This window comes from Cygnus atratus, chromosome 1 (genome assembly GCF_013377495.2).
Source record: "Cygnus atratus isolate AKBS03 ecotype Queensland, Australia chromosome 1, CAtr_DNAZoo_HiC_assembly, whole genome shotgun sequence".
Taxonomy (NCBI): domain Eukaryota; kingdom Metazoa; phylum Chordata; class Aves; order Anseriformes; family Anatidae; genus Cygnus; species Cygnus atratus.
The window spans coordinates 77,810,057-77,827,950 of record NC_066362.1 but is presented as its reverse complement, the minus strand read 5'-3'; the positions used below and the strand labels follow the sequence as shown (position 1 = coordinate 77,827,950).

General features: G+C 40.6%; 1 protein-coding gene across 4 annotated transcripts in view; it reads left to right on the top strand.

Moving 5' to 3' along the window:
- Positions 1 to 17,894, top strand: part of SOX5 (SRY-box transcription factor 5) — a 641,693-nt gene that overhangs the window by 263,047 nt on the left and 360,752 nt on the right. The window lies entirely within an intron of this gene.

The window sequence follows — 17,894 nt, the reverse complement described above, 5'->3', positions numbered from 1 at the left end:
ATTTTTCGGCATAAGGTTTAGTACATGAGTTGATAATAGACTACCCTTCTTTCAGGAGTCTAGATTGGGTTTGTATGTTTTGCATCCCAAAATAAATTTTGTAGGAACTCTCCATTCTCCATGTAGAAGGCATTGACTAACCATAACTGCAGCATTTTTCCTTCTCCTCCTTTTTTTTTAAAAAAAACTTAGTCATTTTCAGAACAGTTTTAAATTTGTAGAAAGAGAAAGGAAAAAAAAAAAGACATACAGGAAACGCTGATAGGTAGCGTGGGTTACACATTCCTGGAGGTCATGATTAAAACCTTATTTAGTTAACCCTGTTAAAGATCTACTGTTACCAAAAACCCAGATGACCCACATATACATTAGGACCCCCTAACTGAGAAATGTGTAACATTTTTTGGTGCATTTTTTGTTAGACAGTATTGAGGCAGCACAGTAGCTTGCAGACTGAAATAAATATTTGTTCCTGCTTTGAACTGCAGCAGAAAGGGATCTCTTTGCTTTCCTTTTTAGTCTTAAATTATGAATGGTAATGTTGTTCAGCAGGGACTGGTGTTTAATCCAGTTTATGAGGATATCATGCATGTATATCTTTATTCATTTTAGGGAGTTTACAACTTGCAAGTCTAACAAATCACAGTGTGCCCCGTGCCTTAAGATGAACCATACTGGTGTTGTCTTTAACTTTCTAGGAACTGTGGCTGAAATTTCCAGTCAGCTAAGAAATCTGAAGTCACAAGCCTTTTTTAAGTTTTGTGGGAATTTAGATATAAAATTCCACAGGCAACTCTGAAAAACTCAGCTCTTTATATTAAGGCAGCAAATAACTGCTTTCTTATTTCTGAAATACTTCCTGTTAGCTAAGCCCTGAATACCTAGACTTAGCATGTCAAAACTTATATTTATGTGTATAAAAAAATATTGGATTTGACCCTACTGCCATCTGTTTATGGCGTATGTGTAGTTGTTATTGCTAGTGCTCCTAGAGTGAGATGGTTGACTTGAGCAGGGCTTCACATGGTTAATTATACTGAAACAAAAGCATTTTGCTGAATCAGAGGCTTCAACACTCTACCATTATGTGAGCATTATCTTTACAGGAGTTACAGTAATTTTATATATATGCACATGCTTATTACCTGCAACATGCACATGGAAATACAGGTCTATTTTTAAAACAGCTGGTTCTCCAAATTCTGATATATTTCTATGAGTATGGCCTAGTGATGATATATATCATTCTTCTCTTTAGCCTTCATAATTACTTATTCAAATATTTCCTACTTACCAACATTTAAAAGTTTTCAAAGGCTTATCTTTTTAATGTAATGTTCGAAAGTGCTATGTGAAGGTCATTAAGACTTAAAATTGCCATTTTGAAGCCAAGCTAGAGATTTTTCTCTTCACTTAACACAGTTAGGGTTTGAATTTGGAAGAAAAAAATAGGGCTTACATAAAGATGTCTTTAAAAGTAGAGCAACTCCTTACAGAAATTAGCTCTTTCTTTTAATTGCATATCAGTGCTTGAATCTAATATGGAGTTATGAAGTAATAGGAGGTTTTGATGTTTTATGAAATATTTTTTAAAAGGTGGGACTTTCTGAGAATTAAGCATGCATATTGTATTTTGTGTACCAGGAGCATGGCAATTTCTTTTGTGTTACCAGTACTCATGTAGTCAAATATTGGACTGGTTTTGGTTTTAGACTTTTTTTTAGTTTAGTTTAGCACTTGATGTGTAATAGCTGCTTTTCAAAAGTATTTATTTAAAGTAAATAAAAGATAAGGAGATCTTTTATGTAAAAGAAGGCAAAGATACTCTTTCTTCCTCCCCCTTCCAAAAATGAGAAAGCCCATCCTTTGGAGAATACTTTCTGTGCAGGTGGCAGATTTAGGCAGAGTGGGAAATCTCAAAGTCTTGGTCATCCCTTTGCCAAGGAGTACACAGCAGGATCTCTCAACATCTGAACATGTTCTCATCCTCTACTGTGAGAATGTGGCTGAAAAATTCAGGAGTTTTTTATTTTTTTAAAATCTGGAACTTGTTGATTGCATCCAGTATGTAAATAATGCACTCAGATCACTCAGGCTTTCAGTTGTGAGAAGAGGGCTGAGAATGGTGAACAGTCGTGTTCCCACCCCTGTACTCATCTTGTGACCACTTGAAGGACGTGCCCTGTTACTACAACTCCTTTGCCTGCTCCGTTTTCAGTTTTTATGAGATGGCAAAAACTGGTGGATATCTGGAAGTAAAGAGATATTTGTTGTTATTTACCTTTTATTGCTGTGGTCAAAAAAGGGAAGAAGCTCTTCACTGTAATATTCATGGCACATACAGCCTGGAGTAGCATAAGAACCCATCTGAAGACTGGGATTTGAATTTTGGCTGAATCTTCAGGTTACGTGTATTTGCATTTCTCAAGTGTATGTGTGGAGGGGACCGTTACACCAAGAAATGGAACTGAACTGAAAGTGTGTGAGGCTTCCCGTAAAATCATTCCCCATGTAGAGACTGTTGTGATGAAAGTAAAGTAGGATGATGGGTTATTCTGCAAGAAGAAAGCAAAAAGTGAATGAAAGCAGAGGGTGTTACGCTTCTGTCCTAGTGCCCAGTTAGGATATTTTGATAATAGTCTGAGTGGAGTTTGTGAAATCATTTTGGGGGCAGATGATACTGAGACGGAGAACAAGGGTCCCTAATCTGCCAAGCTTTTCCGTGAGCTGCACTTCAAGGAAATGTGCATGCCAATGCAACAGAGCTTGAACCTGGTTGATGTTATTCTCTCCAGAAAACTGGCACCAAGCCTTTTTGCTGTCTTAATAGCTTTCCTTCCTGACTGATAAAATCTAAAAAAGTTGTCGGGAGGGTAAAAGGAGGTCTTGAGGGGGGGGGGGGAAAAAAAAAAAAAGGAAAATATGCTCTTACATTGTTTTAGCCACCACACGAACTTCTGTCATATTTGTAAGCACGCATATCTTACAAAAAGAAAAAAGCAACACCATGGGTAGAATGATTTGGGTGAAGATGCTTAAGGGCTCAAGGCGCATCAGCAAAAGGATTGAGTCAGATTAGTTTCCTCTTCCTACCAGAAGATAAGGGTTTCCATGAACAGAGAGGAATTACAGGAGGAGGTGGAGTAATATGTCTATGTGCATGTCCTGCTTTTGCTATTTTATATTTTGTTTATCCTTTACCCTGTACTTTGTGGAAAAAGAAACGGTTAGAGTGGAGGACTGTATTCTTTTATTCTCTTTAACTAACTGGCCAGTCAGAGTTCCTGGGGCAGACAAAACCTGCAGGCATCAAGCTGAAGCTGTTCTGCCATATACACACGGCTGGGGAGCAGAGAAGTGATGCCCAGAGACTCAATGCAGTATTTGGTGAAATGTGATTTGCACCACTCCAAGGATCAGCAAGGCCAGTCTGTTTCCCAGGGGGTATGTGCAGGTGTAATTAAAGAGGCAGAAAGCACAGTTTGTTAATGAGGAACTGGAGGCCATCTCTGACAGTGTTTTATTTTTTTTCTCTGCGTCGCCTCTGAGAGTAAAAGATTATTCAAAACGGGAAGGAAAAAAGTCTTGAAAGTTTTACAGCTTTTTGGACAAAATTTTCAGTCACATTTAGAGTTACCAGAATGTTTCAGTTCCTGTACCTGGAACACAAAAACAAAGAAAAACAAACCCGTGGGTCTGTGTTTAAGAGAACACAGTGTTTATCACCTCTCGTGACTGCTGTCTAGTGCAAATCAAAGGCGAGGGGGAGCAGTGCTGCAGAGTTCTGCCTGCTGTATCTTATCGTTGCTATAGACAGCTCACTAGTGACAAGCGTGTGCAAGATGTTATTACCTAATGTCCCTAAATCAAACAAGACTGTGTTACAGAAATGAGCTAAGAGGACGATTTCAAATCTGTGGATAGCCAGAGGTTTGGCTTAGATAAGGCATCAGTGCTGCCCCAAATGTAGAACTGGTTTGGAGCTGAGAAAAGCAGAATTTTTGACTCATGCTGACTGACAGGGTTCAAGACTACCAACTTTAATTAAATTTCTGCTGTTTCAAGAAGAGCTTTCATGAGAGGAACGTTTTTTCTTCATCTATAGCAGTGCTGGATATTGAACCCATACTGATTTTGGATTTAATCTGCATTCAATATACCAGCAAAGAGTTTCTGTTGGGGGACCTCAGTGTAAACCCTCGTTGGGTCTGTGAGGCCTGGACTGCAGGCTCTGGTTTTAGCTGCAGTTTAGCTGCACGTTCTGCCTCTGGGAGTGGGAGAGCAGTTTTCAACAGTTTCGTCTGCAAGTCCTGCCAGGCACCTTTTCACTTAAAATGCCCTGGACACCACTGGGATGGATTTTTCTCATCAGAGATGCCTCTGAAAAGGAAACCAACCATCAGGCACTTTGCATGGAGCAGCAGCAGGTTTGCTTTGTACGTAAGCACGTCTGATTGCAGCTGTGTGTCCTTTGCCTTCTGCTGAGAACAGGCAAACCCAAGCCTTAAGGCAGGGTAAAAATTATTCCTGGTGCAAGTGTCCACAGCCCAAATGAGCATCCATTCACCCACTGAATCTTCTTTCGGCCAGTTTGCCCACAAGGGAAAACACTGAAGAAATTTGTTTTTTGTTTAGTTTTGTTTTTAAAAAAACACTCCATCTCTGAAGAAGGCTGTTTCTGAGTCATCCCCAGGTCTGTATCTTTTTGAAGATTTGAAAGATTTATGTAGTTTGACTAAGTTCGCATCAGACTCCACATTATGGACTTCCTTCTTTGAACTGACGCGAGCCTTCTGAGGTTTGCTCATCACACCTGGAAACCAGACAAATTTCCCTCCTCTGAGCTGGAAACTCCTATACTTTTGGCTTCTCTCCCATTCTGCATTTAATTATTCTGAATTCCAGCATACCACGTTTAACTGCTACTTTCCTGCAAGTATGCTTTATTCTCCGGCTGTAGTGCTGCCCGGCCCATTGTGATCTGCAAGTGAGCAGCAGCATTTTGACAGGAGAGAAGGTTTGTTAAATTAAGACCCTCTTAGTCCCCAAGGAGAAGGGTTACTCACTCTTCCATAGATGAAAAATGACCTCTTCCTCTCCCCTTGCCCCCGAGGGATATTTTCTTGATATAACAACATGAAAACTTGGCAGGCTCCATGTGTTAGATGACACTGTATGCTGATGAAGAACATTTCTGCGATATCTCAGCAGGGGCAGACAAGATGGTATTTGGAGAGCAACAAGAAAAGGAATCAGATGGGGGGTAGATGTGGCTTTGCACAGGTCATGCAGTCTGCTGGTTATAACTCATAACCCGCCAAGACCTGAATGCGTGACATGGGGCTTTAGCAATGTGTGACAAATACCACAAATGAGGGACAGGACACCCAAGCGCAGGGGAGGCAAGAAGCTTGGAATGAATAGGGAATAATCTGTGCCCTTAATATAAAGAATATGTAACATCAGCCTTAAAAATAGTTATTTCTGATTACTTTAAACTGACAGGATTAAAAAATGCGAGTGCCAGCACGAGGGGTATGCAGGTAAATTGTTGCTCTGAATTATTTATTTGTGAGGAAATTATGCTTGGGTACAATCAAGGATCAAATCCGTTTGTGTTGTGCAATATTCATTCACAGCAAAGAAAAAGCTGCAGCAGTGGCTGCTGCAGAAGGACGGTGATCAAAGGCCACTCACCAGAACTGGGTTTAAAGTTACCGGTGTACTTCAGAATGAGGGGCTGAGGGCTGCATGGGTCGCAGAGTAGCAGCGTGTATGTTACCTACAGCAAATCCAATCAAGATGATGGAAATTTTCTTCCCTTTTGTGGAGGGATGAATGAGAGATTGAAAGAGATATTCAGATCTTGATATACATTTCACCAGCTAGATTTATTCCTGGCACAGGCCCATTTACGTCACATTTTACCCAGCAATTTTTTTTTCCCATGTTTTATCTCTACAGAACTTTCTGTCAGTCAGGTGCAATGTATTACATCAGTCTGATCGCTAACAAAATGTGCGAGGATGCATGTGGGGAGAAAATGTTATTTCCCTGAGACCTTCAGTACAGGTGGATACTTGTTGCTTAACTGTGACTTCGGGTCGTACATTTTCCATTGCATTTTGAAAAGAAGTCGTCAAAGCAAGCAGCAGCAAAGTAAGTCGAAGGCTGCAGTTCAGAAGTGGCCCTTCAAACACCGATTTCCCCTGAGGTGCGCTGGCTCGCCTGGGGACGCGCTGTGCTCGGAGCCACCACCGTCAGTCCCTACGCTGGGCTCTGCCTGTCCTCTGTGGCGGGCAGGGGACAGCCAGAGGGACACAGATGGAGGGCGTGTTCCTGATATTACTCAGTTTGCTTCAGAAAGCAGCCCTCTCCCTTCTTGGAAAGTGATCACCACAAAGCACCTCCTGTGCAGAGAAAGGCTTTCCTCTCTGGTGGGAGGCTCACCAGCAGGTGCACATCCCTGGTCGGAGCAGCTCGAGGTGGCACGCTGAGAAGCCTCATCACCGAACGAAGGGAGAAAAATCCCAAATGCAGTTCCTGCAAATTTCACGAATTGAGGAAACCACTTTTTGTTAACAGTTGCTTTAACGGATGTTGATAAAGGATTTTGTCCTGTGAGGCCCCTTCTAACCTGGGTAGGCAATTGGAAGTTGAGGTTTGCACATTAGGACTTTCCCAAGTTCCTGACATTTATCAAATGCTTTTGACATGATAATAGCAAATTAAGTTTTATTTCAAGTGTGGTTGAAAGCCGGATGAACTCTTGCTATCCAACTACATCTGTTGTTTGCTCCTTCCAGAATAAATATTGCAGTTCCTAATGCAGAAACAGCTGGAAACCTTGCATTCATTTGTTTTCCCTGAGATGAAGTGTGTCCTGTGGGCTTACCTGATGACACTGCTTATGCACTATTTATTTAAGATGGCTAGCTATGAAGAAAAGGTACTCAGTGCAAGACTTCTAAAGCTAGTACTTTTCAGCCTGGACATCTAGAGTGATGTGCCTTGATCACTTTTACTTAAATGAGTGGATTCAGTTTTTGGAGGTGGTGACTATTTCTGATGCCAGTGGATTTCTATAGGAGATAAAATGAGAGCTGCCAAACCAAACTGGCTCCTCCTTACATGAAATAGGAGGAGCTTGATTCAGGTGTGCCACTTCAGAATAAGTAACAAATAAATTGCAGCTGAGAGGAAAGAAAAGTTGCAGCGCGTTTCAACTGCGGACCTACATTTTTTTGTTTGTTTCGATAATACCATTTTTGGTGATTTTTGTTTTGTTTTGTTTTTTTTCCCTCTGACATGACAAACACTGCTATAATTTATCTCCACAAAGTCTAATGTGTTCATTCCAGTTGTGCGGTGGGTGGGAAAGTGGGATAAAGGTGGGGGAGACAGAGGTGGATTGGCATAAACATTTAAACAGTACACAGCAATGAAGAAAGGCATCTTTTGTGTGCCTGGTTCCAGCAGAAGTTCTCGCTTGTGCTGCTGAAGATAGTTGGAGAAGATTAGAAGAGGCTCAGCTGGGGCAAGACAAAGGCTGACTGTGTAAAGCAGGATCAAGCCTATTTGCTTAGCGGAGCTGGCTGTCTTCTTGTTGACAGATGTAGCTGCTGCGGTGTCGGACTTTGCAGGCTCCTCCTCTTGATTGTCAAGTGACAATGGTTGTGGTAGTAAATGACAGGGTAAAGTACTCCATGAATCCTTTATTTGTTTGGCAGTTGTAGCCTGGGATGGGGATTTAATATTGAATGGACTCCAGATTGTCTAAATTGCAATCACAGTGTTTATTTAAACAGTCTGTGGGGACTGCTAAAGCATGTTAACTTTTGCTTCCATCCTTTTCATGTTGCAAAGTATTGAGGTAGGAAAAGAGGATAAAGGGGACTGGAAAGGAACAGTCAGCACTGCACAAACAGGAGGATGCTAGCCATTCTCTGTAACTGCTAAGGAATCAACAGGAGTTTCAGTTCTCCCAATTAACATGTCATATGATGGACAGAAGCCTGCTGTGTTACCTAAGTAGGGGCTTTTCCTTTTATGGGTGCACTAATCTGTCACAGGGTACATGCCACTATCTCAGCTCACTTAAGTTGCTTTCAATGCCAGATCGCAGCTTGTAACATTAGCAAATAACATGTTCAGTACTTTGTTCTCCGATAGCATTACGGCCCCTAAAAATATGCAGACCAAGTTCACAAATCTGAGCATGGGACTGTGTACTGAAATCATCAAAAATCACCAAAATTATTCTAAATTCCTTGATTCCCATTTCAAAATATAAAGGAAAACTCAATCACCTTTAGAGCCCAAAGTACCTGAATATATCCTTGCAACTAAGTGAGCCAGAAAAAGGTTAGGAAAAAGCAGCCAGATGTAATGAATCCTAACTATAGAAAAAAAGTGTTATTACAAATTCTGGGACAGAGAAGGGTTTTCTTTAGCAGAAAGGGCCCTTTATTTCATGTCATGGCTCAAGACACACGATCACATTGGAAGTGCTAACAACCACATTCAGTAACAGGTCACCACTTGTTCAGTCAATAAAGAACCTTTCTTGCTCCATGTTTTGCAGGATCCTAAGCCTCAGGTATCTTTGACAGAGCTGTAAACAATTATATGTGGCTATGTGTTTGCACAATCTGATAAAGAGGACTTTAATAACCTTGATGCCACATCTGGGGCACAATCCATCTTTACTGCATCATGATCTTCTGCATCTCCTCTCTAATCGTACTATCCAGTTCAGCTCCTTTTGCCCGAGTACATGGTGATCTATGGCTTCTGTTTCCAAAAAAAAGCCTCCAGTTCATTACAGTGAGCACAGTTTCTTATTTGACCCCTTTGGGGCAGGACAAAGGTGTGAAAGTAACTTTTTTCCCCACGTAATATGTAGTTGTTGAGACTGTTCAGCCCTGGCAAAGACAGTGTGCGTGCAACTTGTCTGAAGACAGTTCTCCAGGTTGTCCTCAGCGAGATGGGGGTTCTGCAGAAGCATCCTCTTGCTCGCAGAGGTACGGGCACACAACGCTGGTGTGTGCTAACCACCAGCAATGAGAGAATGCTCTCATTTTCAGGAGGGATTTTCTTAGAGCACTTTGTTTTCCCTTAAAGCAGTCATCCTTTTCAAAGTAAGTTGTTTTGTTTTTTTTTCGGTGGGGGAAGAGGTTAGCAATAATGACTCGATGTCTCAAGTGGGGTAGGATCTTAATGTTTCCCGTGGAGTTCTTGGCTATGCAACTCTAGCTCATCCTATATACTTCCTGTGGAAAATATAAAAGCACCCAGAGATGATCTTGCATACAGTTCTTGCTTTTGTTTAAAACCAAATTATGTTTTGACTCTTAATTTCAGAATGATTTTTTTTTCATTATTACAAACAGATTTACAGTGTCTGCCACTGTATTTCACTGTCTGTAAATATATAATCCAAAAACTGGCCAGGTGACAATTTCTTGAGTCTTGGTATTAGTAAATCATCAGTCACATCATCCAGTCTTACTCTGGAAGCCTTTTTAGTAGACAGTGGTAGCAACAGCTCCAAGAAACTGAGACCCCACTTCAGAGAAGTACTTCTCTGAGTACATATGTAAGTACGCTGCGAGATACAGCTGCATGTAGGCATGTCCTGAGGTGCCCTCCCCACTCAGGGACTAAGAGGAGGTAATCAGTCCTATTAGGTGAACATCAAATCTGGAGGTATAAGACTGGCTCCACTTGGGGTTTGGTGGCTAATATGGTTGCAACAGCATCAGTATCGTTAATTCCTGAGTTGCCATCTTTTACTCCTAGCACCCTGAGACGTGCAATTTAGTGCCAGGCCACCACTTTTATGTATAATCACATTGTGCGTACCTCCAGAGTTGCATGGTGCTTAAGCAAGGATTAGGTCAACTCTGAAGTCTGATTATTTGTTTTCATAATTACTATTGCCATTGTGTATATGGAAGGCTGACAACCAGCAGGAAGTATTTTTGAGGTCTGCACCCCATTTGCTCTGACATCCAAATTAGCCCTTCATTCTTTCTTTTTTTTCTGTTTTCTTTTCCTTTTTTCTCTCCTGTGATATCCTTTTCTCAAATGAATGGGAGGCATAAATCCTCCTGTTCTCTAGCATAGATCTTCTCTCTTTTTTTTTTTTTTTTATCCTCAGACACAAGGTGTTTAAGGCTACAGTTAGCTCACCAGTTCCTTCATTCAGTCACACAGCAACATTTGTGTGCAGGAAAAAATTGCCCTACCAAGCTGAGCAGTCATTTCTCATCCTCGAAAATAGCCAATGTAAATGTTCTAGAGGTTACTGAACGTGATGGGAAAGGGCTGCTTCTGCGTGCACTTGTCACTGGTTCTAAGCAGCGTTTGCACTCAGATTTGGCAGGCTGTTTTCCAAGTCCTCCCTGGTGCCTGCTGGGTGAGGGACTTCTCAAGACCTGGCAGTGAAAGCAGTGCCATCAAAGAAAGCAGCAGGGTATGGGACAGCAGCCCTGCTCCGTCCTCTTCCCCAGCCCACGTGAGGGCACCACGGGTGCTAGCACTTGGCATGGGCAAGGGTGATCAGCAGACCCAGCAGTCCAGCCGAAGTCTGAATTTTGGTGATTGGACACACCAGTGGTGCGCAGAGTATGGGTCGGTCATGCTGACCAGACAGGCTGCTGTGCAGTAGGCTCTCATCTATGTTTTGCTAGCAGCTGTTTGCACAAATGTGAGAAACAACCACTTTTAAGGTGAGTATATAGCGAATTACATGGGATTCTCTGAAAAGAAGTGTGCCATTGGGTTATATGAAAGTGCATCTTACTACGTGGGGATGATGCTACTCTATTATTGGCAATAGTGGGATGTGTGGTATGGTATCAATTTTAGATTAAGAAAGTACCTAGTGTGTTCAACAGCAGTGCAATTTTAGGAAATGTTCAGTGCTAAGATCCTGACTCAGCAAAAGACATAAGCCTTTTCTTCACTTGCACTGGAGTCAAGCTAAGCGTGTATTTGTGTGCTTTGCTGGTCACAAGTAACAAAATCGCTCCGAGTTTTGTGTGGCTTTGGTTTGTTCCCTTTTATTTTTCCTTTTTAACTGATATTTCTTAAGCGTTGTGCCAAAGAGATAGTAGTGCCAGCTATGACTTTTTAATGTACAGATGATTGAATCAGTAGACCACAAACACTTCTTTGGAGCTGTTACAATCCAGTGCATTAAAGCCTGCTCAGGGATGGAGGGATGCTATATTTCCCACATTACTGATACAGTGGCCCTATTGTGTTGGAGCGGCTGTTGCGCATGTGTATCGTTTCCATCTGTCTGCTGAGACTCCTTAGGAAACTTGTGATGAGAACTAGTTACTGGGCTTGTGTGGCTGCCGGATCTGAAATACTTGCTTTAGAAAACCATGGAAGAGCTTGAATCACAAGACTGTAAAAAAGAACATCTATAACACACAAGTCAGCCCTGACCTTTCCTATCCTTTCCTTTCACACACACACACATTATTTTATTGAAATATGCCCCCACCCACAAAAAAAAAAAAAAAGAAAAAAAAAAGATACATTTTCAAAGGAGGAACATTCAGAACATTTTTTTTAAACAGTAATAATATTTCAAATGATGTTTGATTGGTTTTGGATAATGCATTTGCCCTTGTTAATTACTGAATATAAGGAGCTCTAGAGATCAGTGCAGAGCCAGAAAGAGCCATCATTTCTAGGCTGTACAGTTGTCTGGCCTGATCTCTTACTTACAATAGGTCATAAGATTTCAGATTGTAATTTTATCGTCAAACCTAGCACTGCTTTTTCAGTTCCAATATACATTTGAGAAATCCATTGCGTGGAAAAGAGTATGTTTTATAGCATTATAAAAAGCACTGGCATAGTTGTTTGTGAATGGTATCTTGCATGTTATTGAGACAGCAAATAATGTATGCTTTAAAACGATGAACTCTAGTACAGAACTGACCTTTGGCAAAGCCTATTGCCTGATTGGGAACTGCAATTTTCAGTGTTTTTTTTTCTCCCCTTTACAGTGTCAGCTTTGAACATGTTAAATCAATAGAAACCTATCACAGGGGTTAAAAGGAATATACAACCTACCAGTCTTTCAGCAGTGAGAGGGTTGGGTTGTGACAGTTAAGGAATTAATAACTCAAAACTTTATATGGTTGGTTTCTGTTTTGTTGTTTGTTTGTTTAGAAAAAAAAAAACAACAAACTTTGATTTGCATCCTGATTTTCACCTTTCTACTATATACCTAAATAAAAGGGAAAAAGAAGACCAATAAAGAAAGAACTTTAATTGCTCTTAAAACTGCTTTTTAAACAGAAACCAACCATATAAATTTGAGAAGCCCTTTCATTTTAGGGGAGGATCAGAGTGCCACAATAAAAAAATTAAATAACTTTGAGGAACAGGGGATTAACAGGCAGATAAAACTTCACGGCATAAACACCAAGGTGACTTCATTATGGACTATGGACAGGAATGTTTGCTACACCTTGTCATTTCCTCAGTTCAAAAGAGTGAGGGGAAAGACCCGGACGTTTAGGTGTTCACAGGATTACTCTAGAACATCAGATGTGACGATGTAAAAAAGACAATACCAGAGTAGGACATAACAGGTTTGGTATTTCCAGCAAAAGAGTGAAGAAAGTCATTGTACAAAGTGTCTAGAATATTGTGTACAGATCTGCTTACTTGTGTTTTAAAGAGATTAATTTAAACTGGAAACATTTGAAGAATGGCTACAAAAATAATCTGGAGAACAAGGAGTCTTCTTAATGAAAAGGAATCAAGGGTTTCATTTGTTTAACCTAACAAGATCAAGTTGGTTACATGATTTATCTGCTATTAATACACCGAGAGAGAAGAACAAATTAAGTGAAGGGATGAGAAAAGAGGTGTTCATACGTACAGTGCTCGTTAAATTTAGGGTGGAAATTAGAAGCAATCTACAGGTAGGCCACATCTGTTTCAAGGAGAAGTGTCCCTCAAATAGTTCTCTACAGTGGTCTTACCAAGGCTGAACAGAGCAAAAGATTTTCTCCCTGTACCTTCCTGTATCATGCCCTGATTACACATCCCAGTGTGCTGCTGGCCTTTTTCACGGTATCACCACATTGTTGACTTGTGATTGCCTGTAACACCCAGCTCCTCTCCCAGAGAACTGCTCCCTCATTGGCTGTTCCCCATCCTGCGTTCATGCAGTTAACTGCTCCCACCTAATTATAGCTGCATCTTCTCATCCTGACTGTGTCCTTTTCAGGCTGCTCCTCCAATTTTCAGGATCGTTTTGGATCCGATTCAGCCTTCCTGCTTGCAGCTTCTGTCAGTGTGATGTTACCTGCAGGTTCCAGAAGAAGACTCTCTACTCCGTCGACTAAGTTCTTAGTGGAAAATATTGAGTAGCAGTAGGGCAGACCCTTGCAGAATGCCACTCTTTACATTCTTCCAATTTAGTAATGAACAATTAATAATGTATTATCTATAATAATATGTTGTTTCCCTATCTGCCGTATGATAGTTCCAGCAAGACCATGTTTCTTGATGATCATATAGTTTATTTCCATGAAGGTAGTGTCACACAGTTTCAAAAACTGAACTAAAGTCCAAGTATGGCAGCTACAGCCTCTGTGCTCTGTACAGAACTATAAGTAACAGAAAGAAATGGGATTTGTTTTAACAAGATATTTTCCTGACAAATCAATACTGATGTGTATTATATATCACCTTGTTACTGCCCACAAGCTTACAAAAATTTTTTTTTTTTAGTATTTTCTGGGAATTGGGGATAAACTGAAATTTACAATTCCCCTGATTTTATTTTCTTTAAAGCCAGGTACTATTTTGTTCTTTTCTACTCATACTTACCCTGCCCCTCATAAGTTCTACACTAACTGCTCCATACTTGCTCAGGGGCTTGCAAAAATGTCCTAGGAAAAATGCCATCAGGTATAGCCATTTGCATGTAGCCTAAATATACTGAAAGGATTCAAACTGAGTTGATCTTGTCTCAGAATATTTAATTTCATTAGGATATTTAGAAACAATCCACATTTGCTTGGAGAACCATTTGATTTAGTGAAGACTATTTTTCCATCAAAAAAACATTACAGAAGTTTTCTGATAACCCCTAACTAAGAAAGATCAAGAGTAAGATAGCTTCTGAGCAATTAATATTATAGATCTATAAAAATAATTTCTAATGAACTCTCCCAGTAAAACATATTTAGTAAATATATGCCGGAATATAAACTGATGTGCTGTTCAGCATCAGGACCTTTTCATTACATCTTCTTACAGACAGTGGTGCTGTCTAACTAGTGCTGTCACAAACATGAAGTGGAGAAACACCTTCTAGCAGTAAACCCATTTCCCATATTTGGACTGAGACTTTTTGAGTGGTATTAATCATAAAGATTTTGGAGTGGTATTAACCATAAAGACATGATTTTTGCAGTGTTAGTTCAGTTCCTAGTGGTTTTGTGTAATGATTATCAGCTTCTTATCCCACTATTTGGTTTGTTCTGGCCTTTAGTGTGTTCAAACAGCTAGCCAAAGTCATACACATCCTATATGCAATCCTTGGAGACATCCATCCTCAGTCTTACTGTGCCGAAAACAAATTCAGAGTTGAGATTTATGAGTATGTAGATAAAAGAATAGCTTTCTCTAGAAGGGTTTTGTGGGCTTTTAATTGCTTCTGTTGTTCTTACCAGACAATGAATTCCCAGTGAAGGAGCCTATAACTGGTCCTTGAAAGTTTAGAGCTGAGATGATTGTCGTTTTGGATTGGAGAGTTCAGGGAGGCTGAGTATCATCCTGGCTGGCTGTTGCAAGGTGATAATATTGATTTCTGTTCAAAGTACACAGAGATGCCTATAGATGTAGCCTGTGCCCATTAGGTTCTGAATGTAGAGCTTTTAATTCTTGGTAAGTAGCAGCACAGTGCGTAGGAAGGCTTTAGCCTGTTTTGTTTGTTTTAATAGTAACTAGAAATAATATTGTGTGCATCCATTTAAAATGAATTGACCTTTTGTTAGAGTGAGGGTTGTGTGTTACTTGTTATGGGGTGACTCCATTTGTCCATGTAAATAGGTACAAAACAAGGATTATATCGTGCTCCTGCAAAACTGAGAGGTAGGTCAAATTTAATGGAAACATCAGTCATTAACCCTTTTACAGCAGCTGCCTAGGGAAATCCTTGTGGATGAAAGTTGTGCTGTTATCTTACCCAGCTCTGCTGAGCTGCAAAAAAACAGTGAGCCTAATGCACGTACTCTGTCTAGCATGGCTTACTTCGAAGCTCTGCACGGAGACAAACATAGACCTTTTCTTTTTCTTTCCACAGAATATGAATCAATTAAGGCTGCTAAGTTCCAGGCTTTTACCATTACTCATGGCCCTGCTGCTTTCCCACTGCTGTGCCAAGACTGTGGGGATTAGGTATGGGGTAGGCAAAGGCACATAACAGGAATCACAATGTTAAAGTGTGTTGCCTTTTCTGAACATAAAAATGAACAGTTTCTTGAACTTGCAATTATAACAGAAAAGAGTCTACATTTTTCACAAGCTGTTGGGATTTCCATGCCTTCATGTGATTTGCACAACGGCAGTAATAAATCTGGGTGGTTATGAGGACATGTATAAGATGAATTTAAAAAGCAAAACAATTGTTCATTTCAAAATGACAGTGGCTCTTAAAAACGAATAGTTGCAAATAAATAATAGCTAGAGTGAATAGCAAGTTAAAATATTATCCACGTGATGATTTTTCTACAGTGCAGAAGCAGGCATGATCCCTGCCACAAAAAGCCTGCAAATTTTGCACAACGGAATTAAACAGTTTCTTAGAGTTAGGTCAGAGCTGAGGGCTGGACTGAGGAACAATCTAAATCAGATCTCATCTTGAGTGAGATGCTAAAATTAGAAGCCTGAGATCCATCCTTTGTTGAGTGGAAAAGCATGTCCTGTTTAGTCCCCAAATTTTGGTGCAGAGCTGTTTTCACATTTTTGTTCTGCTGTGCTTGTAGTGTTAAGTGGCAATGTTGCAATGCATGGAAACTAAAAGCATTGATTGTAAGTTGTAGGAAAATAGAGGTTTTCTGTAAGCACTCCCACCCATCTGGAACTTGCTGCTCCCTTATAATCAGTCACAGATTGTTAAATAAAGTAGACTTTGCTTCACCCTGAACTCATTCTTTATTCTTCTGTGAGTAGTCCAAAATAAGTACTGGATCCCTTAATTAGAACTGAATAACCAATTGGCTTGCATTACCTGCTGGCCTTCAGAGGTCTGTAGCCACTTTTCTATTTCCTTCTGATCATACTGTATTTAATGAAGGGGTTTGCTGGCCAGCTTCCACATAGGGTGCTTGCATTCTTGGTGACTGCAGTTAGTGTTTTTATTTATAATTTGTGCAGTGCTGCTTTAAATATTTTATTATCCAAAATGCAAATGATCTCCTTTAGCTTCCCTTTGTGGACGAACCTGTTTGCTTGACTTTCTGTATGTGTGTCATATTTCCAACTGACATGTAGCAGTGTGGGATCTCACATTTGGATACTTCTCACTTGGCACCGTGCTCATCCTTCCACTTACATTTTGAAGAGTAATTTCATATTTTCTTCTCTATCATTTTGTTTGCCAGCATGGATGAGAGCCATTCCTGGAAGGGGGGTGTGCGTTGGAGCTGGCACCGAGCGAACCACTGGCATAGGGAAGAGAAGCTGTTCCTGTGTCAAGAAGGCTTGGGCATGTCTAGGTTGTGCAGCCTATTCCACTCTCATCTTGTTGCCAAAATTCTGTGTGCTCCCTTATGCCAAGGCCTATTGAGAGACTGTCTGTGAGTGTGTGAATTTATAGATATTTAATTAATAATCAAGCAGATAATTTCCATAGTAATTGCCTTACCTAGGGTGGGGAGAGAAAGGAAAGGTACTCATGTATGTTGCCTACTGAGCCCTCAACTATAACCGCAGGTTGATTTCTAACCTGGGTGTGACAGGTGAGGGACTTTTTTGTTTGTTTGTGCTCTGTTTTTTGTGGGGGGGAAAATCTGTGAGGAGTTGTTTGTTTTGCCTAATTGATGCAACACAGGGTTCTTCCAAACCAGCCCCCTCATCAGAAATCTTTGTTATGAGAAGCCGACTGTAATAAGGATTTGTTGCGCATAGCTCTGTAAATGTAACATGTCGGTGAGTGTGCGCCACGGATCCTCCTCTGCATTTGATCTGAATATGAATCTTACAGCCCTAGCTGGTGAGCCATGGCTGTTTAGTTTGAGCTAAAGCAGCTTGTGTTTTTAGCTGTCATTCTTCATTAGTCAGTACGAATATTAGTCATGACAGTGGCTAAAACTAGTCTCTAGTTTTTGGCCCCGCTGTGAGAAGGTGAGTCAGGGTGAAACGATAGGGACAGGTATGCGGGCTGTGAAAGGGATTAGTAGTTTATACCGGTGTTTGTTAGATGAATTTACTGAAGCCTCCAATTTTCATTGAAATGTCAAGAGGAGACAGTGCTGGCTCCAGCTCTAGTGAGACGGCCAGGTGCTGCATCCATCAGCCAGAGCTGGGCCTCTCCTCAGGAGACCCGGAAACGTGGGATCTATGAGGGGAGCCTAACGGTGTCACATAGCTGAGACCTTAGCATGGTCCAGATAAAGTTAATCTAGTCTGGATGACTTGAGGAGCAGTGATCTACTGACTACTTTGTCCACTGTCCTCAGTTGTTGGCCTTTCATCAGTCAGAAGTTACTGTTTCTTCTTGAGGAATTTTTAGGTAAACTTCAAAATAGTTAAATAGTTTTGATGTCGTCGTCATCTTTTTATGGGTTATGTAGGCATTTATAAACCAGAACACTCATTCTCCATCTTGTCACAACAGTTTTTACCAT